General features: G+C 39.2%; 1 protein-coding gene across 12 annotated transcripts in view; it reads right to left on the bottom strand.

The window, feature by feature from the left end:
• The window catches only part of ZBTB20 (zinc finger and BTB domain containing 20), an 838,685-nt gene that overhangs the window by 37,893 nt on the left and 782,653 nt on the right, over window positions 1-18,139 (bottom strand). The window lies entirely within an intron of this gene.

Genomic DNA, 18,139 nt, shown 5'->3' on the forward strand with positions numbered 1-18,139 from the left:
TTTGCTCCAATTCCGGCCTTAGTGCAGCAGCCATTTTGGGTATCCATATTAACTCCCCAGAGCTTCGGCTGAGGTCGAGTGGCCTAATAACCAGATGGTTTGTTTGCCTGCTATTCCTACAGCTTCAGCAAAGAACTGAAAGGCAAATGGAAGACTTGTTCTTATGGAACACTATACCTCCACTTTATTTTTATTTATGTATTTATTTACTTTGCCTTCACTTTAGACAGGCCTAAGCCCAGATTCTTTGGGAAAGTTTACATTTCCCCCAACTTATCAAAGTCCCTTATTTTATTCATACACAGTGACCATATTCATAGTTAACAAATAAACCCCCTTCCTATTAAGTCATATGGCATATTATCAAAACCCACACCATGTATGCAAAAATTCTTGGAAAATTCAACCCAGACTAAGATGTCTACCAAACAGTCATGATCATGCTTTCCGGATGATGGATGGGCTACAGAAAGCAATCTGCTAGCTAAAGGGGCACTCCATGGCTGCTTTCTGTATCTACTCATTCTTCTTGTCATCTCTGACAACCTGTTTGAGCAGTTTCTAGGGTGGTTGCATGTGATATGGAAGGTTTTCTGAATTTTCTGAGGCTTAATGAAGGAGGAATGTTAAAAAGGTCAGAGATGGCAGTTCTGACCCAGGAGACTAGAGTACATTGGTGATCATATTTATTATGCAAACAGGGCACTTTCAAGAGTGAAAGAGAGCATTGTTAATAATTAGGCCAGGATAGCAGGAGTAAACCAGAAGTGGGATATATGATCTCCTTGGGTAACAGGGTGCTTTATGTACTTGCCACAGGGAAGTATTAAACAGCTCCCAGGAGGAAGGCAACAGCTATGTGGAGGCTGCAGATAGTCTGACTCAGCGCCACCCTATAACGTAGGCTGTTATGACAAGGGATACTATTGATAAGATTTGGATTCAGAATGAGAAAGAAAACAGGTGGCTACAGCAGTAGATCTTAGGGCTTTTCTATTTTTCTAGCTCACCTCTCAGATGGCTCTAGAGAATCCCCCTCCAAATAATTCTTCAATCAGATTCTCCATTCTTGCCTTTACAACTGAACAATCAGCTTGGGAAAGTGAAATAAGTGGGCTTTTAAAACCAAATGGCCCAAGCACTGATTGTTGGCCTGGACCCAAATCTCTCCGTCTTGTGAGAAGCCACCTGAGAGGTAATAGCCTGCAGATAGGAAGAAGTCCTACCTCCTCAAACTCTTTCTGCTCTACCTCGCGATAGAAGACTTGTTCAGGAAACTCTGAGTTCAATGAGCATTTCTACCTTGCTTCACTCAGTCACCCTCAGGTGGTATGAGCTTCACTTAATAAATGTTCAATAATACAATTTGCACTAATTTGTGTAAGAGCATTCTTTCTTGTTCTGACTCTATCAGGTCTGTTATGTGCCTAAAATATTGTATTAGGCTACAGATTCCATCGTTTTTACTTATATAAGACAAGTTCTCTTTGCCAGATTAAATAATTAAGGTGAATCCCCTGTAACCATGTTAACACAAAATATGGCCCAAAGGAAGGCATAAATAACCCAGGAAGGGCTGTTCAGGAACTCAATCAGCAGCAGACCAAATTTCAAGTTCTTGCTGAGTTCACCATACATACATACCATAATAGTAATCACAAGAGAACATTTTTTAGGGGTTACTATTCACCTGCTTTATGTATATGATTTCATTTAATCTTACAGCAACCATGGGGAGCAGATGATATTATTCCCATTTTACAGATGAGGAAACTGAGGTGAGAGAAACTAAGAAACTTGCTCAAGTACACACAGGCAATTGCTGGTACACTGGCATTTAAACCCAGGCAGTCTGGCTCTAGAGTTCACCCTCTTAACTGCTTCATTATATTGCATAGTTTGCCCTTTACTGAGGTCTGGCCCTTAGGGATCCATGGCTCTGTTGTAAAGCTGTGTGAAAGGCTTTGTCCACTACTACCTCCAGCTACTTTTATACCTATCCGTGATTTAGCATGGCTTTCATGTTTTTAGGCTGTGATGCTTTGACATAGCCTCAGTTGTCTAACTTAAAGAACTTATTTTTTTAGATGTCACAGCGCAAGAAGTAAGACAACTAACTAACTGGCACTATGGTTTAGAATTTTCTATATACAATTTTACTATAACTAAGGTCTCTTTCATTTAAGTAAAACAATAAGCAGTAAAACTGGTTGTGTCTGTGATCATCTCTGTATAGGATGGACTTATTACAACATTTTTTTTCTACACAAGTGAAAACACTCTTTAAACACACATTTGCTCATAGCAATGTTACAACAATAACATTAGAGATGTCATATATGACGGTTTTCTTTCAGATAATTCTGGGAAGTAGCTCTATCACAATTATCACAATAATTAGTATCCATGTAGTGTTTGACAGTGTATACAACTTTTTTACATGTAACATCTCATTTATTCCTTACAACAATCCTATATGTGTTTTGGACAGGGTTTTTTTTTTTTTGTTTTTTTTTTTTGACAGAGTCTTGCTCTGTTGCCCAGGCTGGAGTGCAGTGGCACAATCTCAGTTCACTGCAACCTTCAACTCCCGGGTTTAAGCAATTCTTGTGCCTCAGCCTCTTGAGTAGCTGGGATTACAGGCGTAATCACCACACCCGCCACCACACCCGCCTAATTTTTGTATTTTTAGTAGATGGGTTTTCACCATATTGGCCAGGCTGGCCTCAAACTCCTGACCTCAGGTGATCTGCCTGCCTCAGCCTCCCAAAGTGCTGGGATTACAGGCATGAGCCACTGTGCCCAGCCCTTCAGGACAAGTCTTATTATTACTATTTCACATAAGAGAAAGTTGAGGCTCTCAAAATGTCTAAATGACTTGCCCAAAGTTTTGCACAGTAGCATGAGACAGTGTTGGGATTAGAACCTATGCCTCTTAATGCTTTTTCCACTACATAACAGTGGATCACTGAGGAATGAAACTTGAAGTGCCCAAAGATCGAGAGTTATCTTAATTCTCAGCAGAAAAAAAAGAAAGACACTGAAAGTAATGACGAAGTTTGCTTTAGAGATGAGAAATGAACAAACATAATCACACACACACACAATTTCATGAGAAAAGTATAAACTGACCAAACTGGATTGCAAATTTAGTTCACCTAAACAATCAAGTTATCTACTAAATAGTCTGAGTTAAGACTCTTGCGATAATATTGCCACTAACTTCATTAAAAACCACAGAGACAAACCTAAACCGGCACACGTACACAACCTGATCTGACATGCCTGGTTGAATTTTATAGACACAATTCTTAAATATCTCCCTGAGTACACTGGCCCCACGCTGCAGTGAACAGCCGTGAAAAGCTTAATCGTTTTTGCTGATATGAGTACAGATGCGAAGGGGGACCCTGCCTCCCCATTCAAGCATGCCTCATTCCTCCAGCACACAATGCTGAGGCAATTCCTTTCCCAGGCTTTCTTTTATTTTTAACACTAATACAGTGGGAAAAAGTTTCTGCCACAGCAAGGCAAAGTCCAGGCTTTTGTGAGCATGTCCTTTTCATCCAATGGGCATTAATGTATAGATTCCAATGGAATAAATCTGAAATACTCTACTGTAGAAGATTTGTCCCCCATTGAAAACAAATCTTGATTAGATGGTTATTCAGGGAGTGTATAGGAAGGAATGGTGTGAAAATGCTAACTCTATTCTTTCTTAGATTGGCACTGAATAGGCATTTGGGCTATTCAAGAAAACACACACACACACACACACACACACACACACACACACCCCCAAACCCCAACCCTATCAACTGTACAAAACCACAAAACTTTACATAGATTATGTGATCATGTGTATTTGGGGATTCTTCCCCACCCAAAATAAAAAAGGCACAGTGTTATGAACACAAAACTGATGGCAAAATGAAATAGTGATAAAAATAGTTCTCTGTGTTTTAAAATAATAACTTACCTCCTTTTCACTAGAGTAAAAATATAGAGTCAGCCTGTGATGGCATTCCCTCGAAACATGGAAGGAACTGCAGTAATGAAAGTCATCATGTATTCTAAGTGACTGTTCTGCGAGAGCACAACACAGATGGGGCTAAAGCAGGGGTGAGTACCGAAGGGAAAATCTGCCTGTGGGGAATTCGGGATAGAGGGCCTGACTCTCTGTTTTGCAGGAACGTTGCTCTTGCCTGTCCCTTAAGCTGCAGGGGTCCAGGGATAGGACTTAGCATGAGAATAAAAAGCTGCCGGCTCACAAGAGAAAATGAGCAAGAAAGGAAACAGCAGGCAATACAATCTCTTTTAATTAGGTGTGAAATCCAGTTCTTTCTCAATCAGGAGAGCAAAAGGATATATAAAATGAGACTAGTGCAAGGGTAAGATGCTATAGAGGGGGATGGGGATTTGAAGTCTCTGGACTTGGAAGGAAACACCAGCTCTCAAATGAAAACCAATATAAATTTCGGTCCAGTTAATAAGCCTAAGTCAAGTGGCAGGGCCAGAAAGCCCTTGAGCTTTCAATTTGGGGCACCAGATGAGGTTAGTGGGTCCGCACATGAAACAGGGTGCAGCTTGCCAAGTTAGTCACACTAGGAAAGAGCCAGTTATCTCTGGAGAAAGGGGGGATGTATTTGGTGACTGAGCCCCCTTATTCTCCAAACCCCCTGCCTGGGGTAAGACTTCAGTTACATCTACTTTACCTCCTCATATATGCCAAGGGAGTCCTGCTGAATCCCTGCACTAAAGGAGGTATAGTAGTTTCTTGCTAACAGGTTCCATCCACAGCAAATGATTCTGCACCACCCCACTCTCTCTTTCTATCTCATTAGTATCATCACAGTCTCGGGAGGGTGGCTGGGAGCACTGGAGAAATCACACATGCAAGTGGAAGGTGGCAAGCAGACAAGATCTCTTTCTTCTACCCTGGCTCTATATACCTAGCATATCCCAGCTGCTATTACCTCGGTAGTGAGACTGGGGAGGGTCATCAGCCTACGGGAGGGAGAGCTGTACAGTTTTATTTACCCATTCTTGGGTGAAAAGGGGGATGTTTTGGGCCATCTCCTAATGAGGGTTCTCCTCTATCTTCCAGATTGTCTAAGCCCAGGGTGGAGGAACCATCAAGGATTTCAGCATGTTTTTTTAGCCATTGGTAACAGAATTCTTCACATAAAACATACATCAATTGTTGAAATTTGCAGAAATTTGACTTTGAACTTGCAGAAATTTGACTTTCAAACATGTTTGCAGGAATGGCTACCTTCATAGGTTGGGGCTACTTTCATAAGTTGGGGACTAGCTGGATGTGCTTTTTCAGTCACTACTTATTGTTTTATCTAGACAAAGATTAAAAATTACTAACTTGTTTACAGTATTTACAACACCATTCTATTTATGATCCCAATACTGTAACTGGGTATGTCTTTAATATTACCTGAATTATTATTCATTCATAGAACATTTCTAGAGAATACTTAAAAGTATTTAAAGGTCCTTGGTTTTATGTTTGGGTTTTGGGGGGTATGTATAGTTTTTATAAATGGACATGTTTATACTTTTATAGGAATAAGGTCAGTGGCTTTCATCAAAATCTCAAAGGGGTCTGTGTTTTCCCCAAATTGAGAGCTATGGATTGAGATTCAGGCATCCCTCTTTAAAATGCTTGTAACTACTTTCCATAATCAAAGCTTCTAAAACTGATGCAAACTTTGTGATTGCATTACTCTCTAATGCATAAGGTCTGTTGAACTAATATTTTCCATTTACTTAAGTTGAGCTGATACTATTTTGTATGAGAAAGCAAACAATCTTAGCCAAAATGAGAAAAGTTACTTTTCAGAAGAGAAATATTTTTTAAAAAGATTGAAAGGGAAGAGAGAAATGTAGGTAACTACTAATAATAGCAGAAATCTGGATTATGACAGACATATAGTTTACAACTGTTGAAGCTAACCATCATTTAGCAAACTTTGTTTTACTCAGAGTAAGAAGTCCTTTTGACAGTTAAGACAAATCCATAGAAGAATTAGAAAACACCCTTTAACATTTTTTGACTGTTAAAAATTAGATATTGTGGTATAATTTGAATAAAAAATAAATATAAACTCAATATACACATCTAATCAGCCAAAAAAATAGAGTTTACTTGCAAGATCTATAGCACTTCTAATGGGGAGCCTGCCTTTCTTTCTATTTTCCTCCTTCCCTTTCTTCCTTTTTGCTGTTATACCACGAAGTTTTACTAAGTTTGAAGTATGGGGAACAAGGAGGCAAAATTGAGAACTAGAAAAACATTTGCTCTGTGATTTTCAGGCCCGTCCCCAAATCTTGACTTATCTTCCATTCCTGACTTCTTTTTCCTCTCTTCACTCCACCAAAAAATAAGAGCTTTGTACTTTATCTAAGGCTGAGAATAGATTTACATTACTAGTGGGATTTTACAGGTCCAAAGGAGAAAGTAATTCCAGAAAAGTCTTTTTACTTGGCCTCAGAGGTCTCACAGTTTCCCTTGGTTAGCCCAGGTCTTTGGCTTGCCTGATTTTATGTTAAGTCTGCTGTTATCTCTAAGAAAGGATGAGGGCATGCCTGCCCATATTGCAAAACTGTAAATACAACTGACTTATGAATGAAGCTGCTTTTGGGGTCACTTGAATTTTCACCAATTCATTAGTGAAACATTTACTGAGAATATCCCAGTATAAATGGAACCATAAGGATACAAAGGATCTTGAATCTAAATCAATAGAAGAAATTTATCCATAAGGATCTTTGATATTGGAAACATATATTAATTAGTCAACTTCTCCCAGACCTCGGTGCTCAGGAAAAGCTGTGTTTTGCTTTTCTTTGTGGAGCCTTTGAATATCATAACTGATCATGTTTCCCTCTTGGCTCTGTTCACTAGGGAGCTCAGAATAAAAATTTAGGCCCCCTTTTAGCAACTATGTAGGACCTCATGGTATGCTTTTCTATGTAAAATTTTCACCAGCCTCATTATATTATCCATTCTTTATTTTACCTCTACTCTGATTTCTTTTTTTTTGTAGTTATATAGAAATATATTTCCTACATATTTATCCACAATTGAATATTATTTTAAGCCACCTCAAATCCCTTATGAGGTGAGGGCATAATCAATCAATCAACAAGTAATTGAGCATCCACTTTATGAAACCAATTCCAACCATAAGTTAAAACTTCAGTCTTGAGTATTATTACACTATATGCTTTATGAATTTTTTATACTTTGAGCATCTGATTCCAATGAGGTAAACTGTTGAAATTTACTTTACAGTACAGTTTGTGAAAATTAAGTTTCACTCTGTGAATAAAGAATTGGATAGATAATTCCAGACAACATTCTGAAAGACACTTACGCCCTCATTCCAAAGTTGAAATGAAATGAGGGGGAGAAGACCTGCTGGGACTAAGGAAAAAAGTCAATGAAATCTGAGGTTGATGCCTTTAAATCCTCTTATATTGTAAACCTTTTGAGACACCTTTTAGGAGTTTCACTTTTTCTCTCTCTAAAGCGCTTTCCTTACAAATTTAGCTACTGCCCTATTGTAACCTTTTCCTTTGTTCACTAAATCTGGGGAACAAAAATACAGAGATGCTACATCCATGGGTGGTATACAAAAATGAACCAAAGGATCTACTTAGATTCACAAATTTGTGCTGTTTGAACTTGGCTTTGAATAGACCTTGAAGAAGGATCTGTATATTCAATTGTACAGTTAATAAGTTAGGTCTTTTGTTTTGCTTAAGAAGCAATTACAAATTTAAAAATTGAGTATATGAAAACCAGCATCTTCTTACTTGATAATCTGTTCTTGTGGTCTCTACATAATCATATACTTATTTTATAGAAAAAACAGATTTATAAATTCAGTGAGTTCAAAGATTCAGTATAACTCCCAGGTATGGCATTTCTTTAAAGAATATCATCACACACCGATGAATTATAGTTAGGTAAGAAACTGATTTTTTGACTTTGGGAAAACTTTTATCTGGACTTAAATGAGTGAGAAAACAGAACTCAATAGTGTCATTAAAAAAAAAAAGCTTTCTGGCAAAAAATATCATCGAGTTCCCAATTCATAGAACTTCCTTTAGTCCTCTGTTGCTGTGTCTGAAACTGCTTTTGAAGCAGGTCTTCAAATTCATGCTCAAATGTTCTCTTTCCTTGGGTCTTTCTGAAAAATAAAAAAAAGTTGCTTCCAATGAGACCGCTGTTTTTCAAGAGTTATCTCTGTTTGTTGGTAGGAGGGGAATGCAAGATTTTTTTTTTTTTTTTGAGACAGTCTTGCTCTGTCCCCCAGGCTGGAGTGCAGTGGCGTGATCTCCGGCTCACTGCAACCTCTGCCTTCTGGGTTCAAGCGATTCTCCTGCCTCAGCCTCTTAAGTAGCTGGGATTACAAGCGTGCTACCAAGCCCGGCTAATTTTTTTTTTTTTTGTATTTTTAGTAGAGATGGGTTTCACTATGTTGGTCAGGCTGGTCTCGAACTCTTTACCTTGTGATCTGCCTGCCTCGGCCTCCCAAAGTGCTGGGATTACAGGCGTGAGCCACTGTGCCCGGCCGATTTCTCTATGGACTTGAGCCATGATAGATAATTTTACTGAGGAGTAAAGACCTTCTATCCCAAAGCAACAGGGAAAAGCCAAGGAAAAAGGTAAATCTGTTTTGTTGGATGACTGGTTAAAATGGAAGCACTGAGGTGATTTGTGTGGGCTGGGTTAAGAGAGTAGCTGAAATTCATCTGCGCACCTAGGGTGTAGGGCCAGGTACAGGAAATCCTTAAAAAAAAAGAATAGGACCTATGTTCCTTTTTAGCTTATACTGAGATGAAGAATAAGTGCTGTCAAATAGAACACAAAACCTTGGGAGGTTCCAGTAAATAAGTAAAGTAGAAGGCACACTTTATAATTATTTTAATCACAAGTAGGCATTTTATCTTTCTGATATTCTTTATATATTCTTTTGTATAATATTTATTATATTATTTACATATTGTCAACAAAGACATTGAGCTATGGAAGTCTCCTATAGCTATAGCTAACATTCAAATTATCTGATTTCACTTCACTGATTTGGTTGGATTTGATTTTCTCTAAAATAAAATCTCTGTGCTAATCCAAAAGGTTGGCCATTTTGCTTTCCTGTGTGTGGATTACATTCACTTTTACTTCTCTTCTGCTGAATTTTCCGCAGTTCTGAAGTTATTGTGGTTTCTCTCCTCACCAAGTCTTATCATCCCCATGAACCTTACTCAAACTTTTTCCTTTTCTGTGAAGCCTTCTGTGATTACTAGAGTTCTCTTCTCTTGGTTTCCACTGGTTGGTGAGGTAATAAACTGAGACATTCATTTTTGGCTTGTTCTCACTGAATTAGAAAACTTTCTTAATGAGAAGGTATCTCCCCCTTCCTCCACCTGTAGGAAAGAACGGCCAGGTTTTTGTATACTTTATAGGCTCCTTTGCCTCAGGGAGTTGTGGTTTCAGAGCCCATTAAGCCCTAAAGAATAAACCATAAAACAAAGAGTTTTCTTTCCTAATCTCTGTTCTCTAAAATGAATTATTAACCCAGAAGGGGTAAGGAGAGTGAGGCTGATGGATGCTTTGGAGTTAGAGAATTGGATAGCATTACTGGAGAGAAAAACAATCAACTTTCCCTCAAATGGGGAAGGTAGCAAGGTCTCTACTTGCTTACAGCTCCAGTTGGGGTAATTGCTTGGCACACTTCTGGAGGCTGGACATAAAAAGGCACCACTTTGAGAGGAACAGTGATCATCTGGGGGCTGGGCCAATGGTCAACAGCAAGGACCACTGTGGAGGGCATCTGTAAACCCAGCTAGTGCAGTAGTGCTGGCAGTCAGAAGGATGAGGCTCAATGGCATCTTTGTGGGGTAGTCAAGCAATGTCAATGATGGAGACCATCACGGACTAAGGACTTAGATTTAATGAATCTTGTACCAATCTAGGGATGAGAAGGGAGCCCCAAAACTTGTCTGTATTTCTTGCTAATTTGGTGACGGGGCCTCAAGTTTAATTTTCTTTAGAAAAATAAGGGAATTTTTTTGTACCTGAATGTTGAGGAGTGTTGGGGAAGTTCACTTGAACTTCCTATACATGTAGCACCTAAGTTAGTTCTTACCAGTATCTTATTGTTTCTTTTTTCATTTGTGTCTGTCTTATCTCTCTAAGACTCCAAGCCTCCCAAAGGCTAGTATCTTGTCTTGTTATAACCACAACTACAATGACAACTGCAAATATGTAACTGGATCCCTCATTGTGCCCAGCATGCTTCTTTATAATGTGTGGGTTCTATGTGAGTGCTTGTTTGGTCAACTCTTCACTACACTTCACAAACAAGTGGGAACCTCAGGGCGCACATTTACTCTGAGATATGTCTATGTGGTATGGTCCTGAGAGGGCTTTCTTGCCCCTGAAGTTCTGTGTAATGCTCTTCTTCTTGTCCTTTATTTCCCTACCTACCCACGGTTCTATTTTCAATATGAATTTAAAGTCCAAACAATTGTTTTATGTGTTCACTGAGTTGCCCACAAACTCTGCTCATTTATTTATGATTTCTGACACATGCCATGTCGTCTCTATCTCCCTGATTCCATTTCCCCAGAGAGACAGCTCACTGGGTCCCCCTGTCAACAGAGGATTCGGTGGAACCCAAAGCTAAGCCATATTTTGTAATAAAAAATAAGAAGAGATGACCAATCTATGATGTGATAGAAAAATGATCAGGCCAAACTCCGATCACTTTTGCCTGTTAGGGAAGCTAACCTGCTTGTTAACAGATGTTACAGAAATATCTATCAATCAGCATTGATAACAGGGTATTTATATGTACATTAACAGTAGTGTCAAGGACTGTTTAGAATATTTTCTCTTGGTGGCCACTGGGTGTCCTCATTTACAAAGTAAATATGCAATATTTAGTGAAGGTCACTGGAGAGAATAAAAGACACTAGTTTTCTCTTTGGCCCTTCACATACTGGGGATAAATTTATTGCTGAACTCACAACCAGGTTATATACTAGTACAGTTTAAAAACCTTCAGGTCAAACTGTTAAAGTTTATAACCAAGAGTAACTTATTCAGGGTCCAGACATGAATTTAAAAGGCTGTTTCCTCAACAGAAGGGACTGTGATCAGCTATTAGAATGAGCCCTTATTCATCTGAAAATTGGCATGGGATTTTGACTATCTGCCGAGAGAGCCAGCAGAGAGGAGCAGAGAAGGTCTTAATTTATTCTTGAAAGAAAAGAGAACACCAAATATCTCCATGGGATATTTGTTAGATTCTGTTTTTATCTCACCTTTTCTGAAAACTAATTAAAAATAATAATGAGAAGATAAAATATGTCCTTTGCCTAGGAAACCTGAAATAATGTGAAAAACATTACAATGAGCTGGGTCAGTATACTGATTATCAATCATTTCACATTTGAAGACAAAGAATTAAATTATTCCTTTGTGGACCTGTTATCCCACCTGTAAAACAAAGGTGTGTATGCTTCACAGGGATGTCGTAGGGACAAATAGAATATGAGGCACATAAGGTTCCTAGGAAGAGAAACTGTACATGAGATAGATTTAGGGCATTACTAATATTCTAATTGTGGCTGAGTCACAGTTGTGTATGACTTGTTCCTGCTGGAAGACAGGAGTCAAGGCCAGAGCTCACACAGCCAACAAATGTGTACTGATTTGCTGCTCCCCGACACTGAGTCTGACATACTGCTCAGCAATCACTTAGTGCTCCCTAAAGTGGTATTTTGCATTTCTAGGATTGTCATTGTCTCTAAATTTATACTTATATACATCGCTGATGAGGTTCTTCCCTTGCATGGCCAAAAGAATTTCAGCCTTCCTCCAATTCAAGATACAGGCCTACTATTGAATACATAACAGTACATGGCCTTCAAATGTCATGCCTAGCCAATTAGCTAATCCTTTCCCAAAATAAACTTCACTGTAATATTTTTTTTTCACTAGCATACATCCCCAGCTTAATTATTACTCTCTGGCATGTTATTTCAGTACATAAATTATCAATATGCTTTTGTGTCAAAACCAACAATTTGACCAGGCATGGTGGCTCACACCTGTAATCCCAGCACTTTGGGAGGCTGAGGTAGGTGGATCACTTGAGTTTAGGAGTTTGAGACCAGCCTAGCCAACATGGTGAAACCTCGTCTCTTCTAAAAATACAAAATTAGCTGGGCATGGTGGCGCATGCCTATAATTCGAGCGACTCAGGAGGCTGAGGCAGGAGAATCATTTGAACCCTGGAGGCGGAGGTTGCAGTGAGCTGAGATCACGCCACTGCACTCCAGCCTAGGCAACAGAGTGAGACTCTGTCTCAAACAAACAAACAAACAAATAAACAAAAAAACCCCAACAATTGATACAAACAACATCAGGGAAGCTAGGAAGCTCTATGAGCTATTCTCTGCCTTTCAGAGATGTTCAATTGTCTTACTAGCTGAGCTTAACAGCCTTTTCTGTTTTTAAAGGACCACCATGCATGCCTCTAGTACAGCAATCTCTAACACTTAATCAACAGTTAAATCTACAGCAACACACAATAGCCAGGTCACTTTCACCCTGAGATTATACTAAAGGCTCACAATATACTCAGAGTGTATGGAAAAGTGTCTCAATTCTTCTAAAGATCCTTAAATTCCTTGCCTTTATAGTATTATCCAACTCATTAATTAGTAGATTCATTTTTCAACTACTGTAACCCCGAAGATACATATCTGCAGAGCCCTCCTGATTGTATTTTACCCTTGGCCTTTTCTCTTTTTAGTTTCCTCAGTTTGCACCTGTAATTTCACTTTTAGAACTTCTCTAGGCTCGGTGGCTGAACACCACACAGCAGAGGCTTTATCTGATGTGCCGGCGCCTGGTGTGGTCTAAGACACACTGGTGTTTTGTTCTTGAAGTACAGGACTGATGTTCTGAAACCTAGGCTCTAACACAAAGGAGATCATTAGCTCATTTTAAGTGTCTCTTTTCTTCCCTCCCAGCCTCCTCCTACCCACCCCAATACTTCCTTAGTCCTAAGCACTGGCAGCAGATGGCAACCATATTCCAAAGCTGAGTATACATAAAATAGTGCCATGGAGAACAGAGTGGCTTCAAAGTTAGCCTTTCTATTCAAGTGGGATGGCGGGGACTTCTGGAGGAGTGAACTCATCTCTCATTCATTTAATCCTCTATTCATTCAGCCAGGAGTTTGTTTTCCTACACATCCTTCTACTGTCCAGCCAGCTGAGGGAGGGTGGGCATGAAGCAACTCTCTTGAGGGCCCTTCCAGCAGGAGGGCACTAAGATTTCTATGCCAAGCTCTTGTTTCCGTGGGCCAGCTCTGCCTGCTGCTGATCAAATCATGCCATTCCCGTAAGAGGAGCTTGGGAACACAGTGTGTAGGGGGTGGATTTCTCAAGAACTGTCTCCTTGCTAGACTGACAGTCACATGCTGTATTCCCTAGACAAAGATTAGACCCAGGAAAAGGATGAAACAAGGAGGAGGATGTGGGGTTGCAGAAAACTGTGCAGGATGTTACAGTAACGCGAGGTGGGAGTGGGAAAACCTTTCCTTTTTGTTGTTTCAAGGTTTGCTAGAGCTTTTGCCTAATCATCTGTTTGAGCATCTTGAAAATAAGTATCTATTTCCATGGTATCTATCAAAAACAGGCACCAGATTATACTACAAAGTTGACCTGCCATATTGCTATTAGAATTAAAACATGTAGCAGCTTACATTCAAAAGAAAGCTTTTCTATTTCCCCAGCATAAAAAGCAGAGGGTATTTGTGATACACTTTGTTTTGTAGGTCTGCTGAATGAAAAAAATAGTCAGGTAAAAAATTAGTACCTATATTTTCACAAATGGGCAAAATGCTTACAAAGGCAGTACACCATTATTTTAGCTTCATTCTCCCCACAACATTAATTTATTCATTCAACAAACATTTGCTGAGCACCTACTCCTAATTTGTGTAAGCACTTTGCTGGGTGCTAGGGATTCAGCAGTGGACAAGGTAAACAAGATTCTGCCCTGCTGAATTCTGTCACCTGGCCAAAATAAACATTTAACAAGTACGCTGCTAGAATTTTACTTGAGGAAAAGGAATAATTCATCTTACCTAGTATTTCTTCTGAATCTTTCTTAAACATATTTCTTGAAGGTCCAGACTCCTTTAACTAAGAAGTTCTATCTTAAATCTCTCTCTTTCCATTGTTATATTCATTCCTTTCTTGGCTACGATGTGGAGAGTTCAGACTGCAACTGCTATCATTTCTGGGGGGAATGGGGGTGGGAATGTAACCCTGAGAATCCTTGCTTTTCAAACTACACATATATTTTTTCTGTAAATATTGTACCATCTAATTTGCGTCTTTGGATTTTGTTGATTAGCCATCAACATGTGATTTAAGGAATACTGCATATGAGATGCAGAAATCATGACTCAGTAAGTTATTATTTTAAAGCTCTATTTTGGGATTTATACAGACTTGTGTACAGTCTAGTTTGGCTTTCAATCTAATCTGCAACTTTTACTAGGAGGCTTGTAGATCAAGTTCCATACCCATGTGTCTCCGGAATTCTACAGTGAGAAGCAAAAGTGCTCAGGAGTTAAGAGAAGCAAACGTCCGAAATTATCTCCATGCATTACTAAAAACTGTGGGCACCACGGCACGGGGAAAACTTACCAGGTACAATGAGCCAGTGACTGTTACTGAATTTCTTAAGATTACACTTTTCCCAACTACTGCAGACTGCTTCAGAATAGAAGAAGGTAAGTAAGCAGGGTGATTACAAGCAATTCTCCTCGGAAGTGAAACTCATTTACTCTTCTAACTTTACCTGTATTTTAAATTATTTCAGACAACTCTCAAGCCATCAAGCCGACTGACTTTCAAAAAAATAAAAGATGCATTTCTTTACTTGTAAGTATTTGTCTTTGCAAAGGGCTCTCTGATATGGTAGCACAGAAGTTTGCACATTCTAAGGATCTGATGTTTTGCCCTCTTCGGGTATCCCGGCTGGAAGGAGCTATGGTGAAAGGGCACCTAAGGTGAATGGACAGATTGTAGATGGGTGCACATAGGAAAATGTACAGCTCCTACAATGTATTCTGAGGTAAGAGAGCACACAAATCCATTCCCTACAATTTGAAAATCTCTCTTCTTTTTTTATTTTTTAGAGACAGGATCTCACTCTGTCACCCAGGGTAGAATGCAGTGGGATGATCATGGCTCACTGCAGCCTTGACTTCCTGGGCTCAGGTGATCCTCCCACCTCAAATTCCCAAGTAGCTGGACTACAAGTGCACACCACTATGCCCTGCTAACTGTTTTGTAGAGAAGGGGGTTTCACTATGTTGCTGAGGCTGGTCTCAAACTCCTGGGCTCAAGTGATAAATCCACACTGGCCTCCCAAAGTGTTGGGATTACAGGCATGAGCCACCATGCCCAGCGTGAAAATCTCTTATTGACTAGAATGCACTTGAAGACAAAAAGGAACTTAATAGGTTAACACTAGAATGTAATGCTATAATATTAATAACATTCTAACCCTTCCCTATACCAAGAAGACAACATTCAGAGAGATTTGAAACTTCTTTCAGCCCCAGTTTCCTTATCTGTAAATGGGGTGTTTTGTAATAATATTATGCATATTAGTCCTCTTTGATTTTTACAAAACAAAACAAAACAAAACATACAAATGGGGGTATAAAAGAAGGCAAAGAGATAGCGGAGAAACTTCCCAGTCTATTCAGGCCTGAATCCAAGAAAGGACAAGAAGAAGGGCACTGGCTTTTCCTCCAAGTGAAGGAGGTAACTGTCCTACACACAATCTCCTCCCATAGATCTAGGGCTTTTCAGCCTCAGTCATTCTCAGGGGGAAAGGATGGGGACCTGCAACAACTTTCACTTAGGCTGCATCAATTTTAGTTCATATTAATAATTCTCGAACACTTAAAACTGTAGCCGACACTCAAATTCATGGAGTGCTGGCTGTTTTTCTGGTGCTGCTTTAAGGGCTTTACATATAGTGTTCCATCGAATCCTTCTAATAACCCTATGAGATGGATACTATTTTTATTCTCATTATGCAATTATGCACGTGAGGAAATGGAAACATAGGGAGGTTAATTAAAGGCACATAAAATGCATTCATAGGCTGAAGTTCACGTTAAAAAGAGCAAATAACTAGACCATGGGGGTGAGAAAATATTTTCTGAATATTAGAAAACAACACATAGCCCCAGTCTTAGTCCATTATCAACATGTTCAAGAAATAGTTTTAGCAGTCTGTTATCATACCTGCCCCTGCCCTGAAGGCATATCGGAGGGACCCGAGAGGGCATCAGGAGCCATTCTGCATTGGGATGTTCACAGGGACCTCTCCTCATTGCTTCTAAGTTCACTCTTGGGTGCCAGGTTTGAGGGTGCAGATTCTGATTAGGATATGTCCTGGGGAAGTGGCTTTTTCCTTCTTTTAGTTCTCTGACCCTAATGTAACAAAATCTTTAAACCTGTGTCCCAGAACAACATGCAGGAAAGAATATGAACCTCTAAAAGAAAGGCCCAGTCATGGCACCAGTAGAGTCCAAGGCCTCCAGGTCCAGAACTCCTGCTCTGGAGCAGGGCTGGAAGTGGGGGCACGCTTTGCCTGTTTCACTGCCCAATAAAACCAGGCCTGCTTTGCAGTGCCTGTTAGCATGTCAACCCAGGATTACTTAGGCCACTTCAGGAAGCCCAGGATCTAATCACCCATCTGGGACCTTTAGGTCAGGAAGAAAATGGAGTGGGCTAGATTTCTGAGGGTTTTCTAAAAATTGGAAAAAATCCAGTCAAGTGTACATATAAAGACCTACAGTATTTCCCTGAGAAAATGACATGAATCCTTTCCCCTGGGGTTAACTTCTAAAAGTTTTAGTTTAGAATTTGCATGTGTCTTTTCCATTAGACACAGAGTTATCTTTTGTAGTTCAAACTTATATGCACCTTTCTTTCGTTGTCCCCTTTACATCTAAATACCTGGTTAAGATATGAGGCAAAGAGATAATCAGTGATTATATAGGAAAGAACGTGATTACAGTAAAAAATTGAATGACAAAGTTAATTCAGTTATTGCTTCTTGAAATTCTTTGTAGTATTCTACATGCCACACCAGGCTTTTTAAAAAATTCTGTACTCTTTGGTCTAATATCTTGGTATAAAACTGATAACATAACCAAGCTAAAACTAGTGAGGATAAATAAGTAGGAGGAAACTCATTTTGGAAAGGAAAAAACTCCTCAAGGTCAATTTTGACATCAACTATAAATTCATTTGGCCTTGTGAAATTATAAAGACTCATGTTCAACATTGTTCCATGTGGTTGTTTATATAATTTTCAGTAGTGACAAAATAATCTCCTTATTTAGTTTTACAGGTAATTTAATAGTAGAACAAAGTATCTTTTGATTCAGTTGGTTCCAGATCACCATCCTAAGTAGAAGTATATCAGATAACTTTGAGTACAGGTGGGATTGGCCTTTGGAATGTCTTGGACCATCACAGAAAGCAGCATACTTTAAGTAAACAAATTGAAACCCTCCCTACAAATAATGAATTTGAGGATGTCCCATGACAATGAAGGAGGCCTTGAGAGCAACACATAGGTTTGTTATTAGTAATTACAGAGCTACCTGAATTGGGCATACCATGAAGGAAGTACACAGAACGTGGCTTTTAAAGAATTATGCCTTAATTGTCATTTCAAAAACAACAATTGTTTTTAAAAATTGTTTTAAAAATTGTTAAGATAATTTAAATGTTCAAAGTGTATGACACCTATCCTCTGGTTAGTGTTCAGAGATTACTGAGGGTAAGGAACTGAGTTAATATTTGTGAAGTAATAATTCTTGTAAAACATTATTTCTCATAAAAAAGAATAGAAAGCAATGTTGAGAAGAAGTAGAGAAAGAACCAGTATAATATAATTACTGCCTCACTGGGCTTGGGTAATGCCTTCAAATTCCTTTCGCATATATTTACCATTCCAACTGCCCTGTGAAATGGAAGATCTAATTCCTACTCACTTTGC

This window comes from Pongo pygmaeus, chromosome 2 (assembly GCF_028885625.2).
Source record: "Pongo pygmaeus isolate AG05252 chromosome 2, NHGRI_mPonPyg2-v2.0_pri, whole genome shotgun sequence".
Lineage (NCBI taxonomy): Eukaryota > Metazoa > Chordata > Mammalia > Primates > Hominidae > Pongo > Pongo pygmaeus.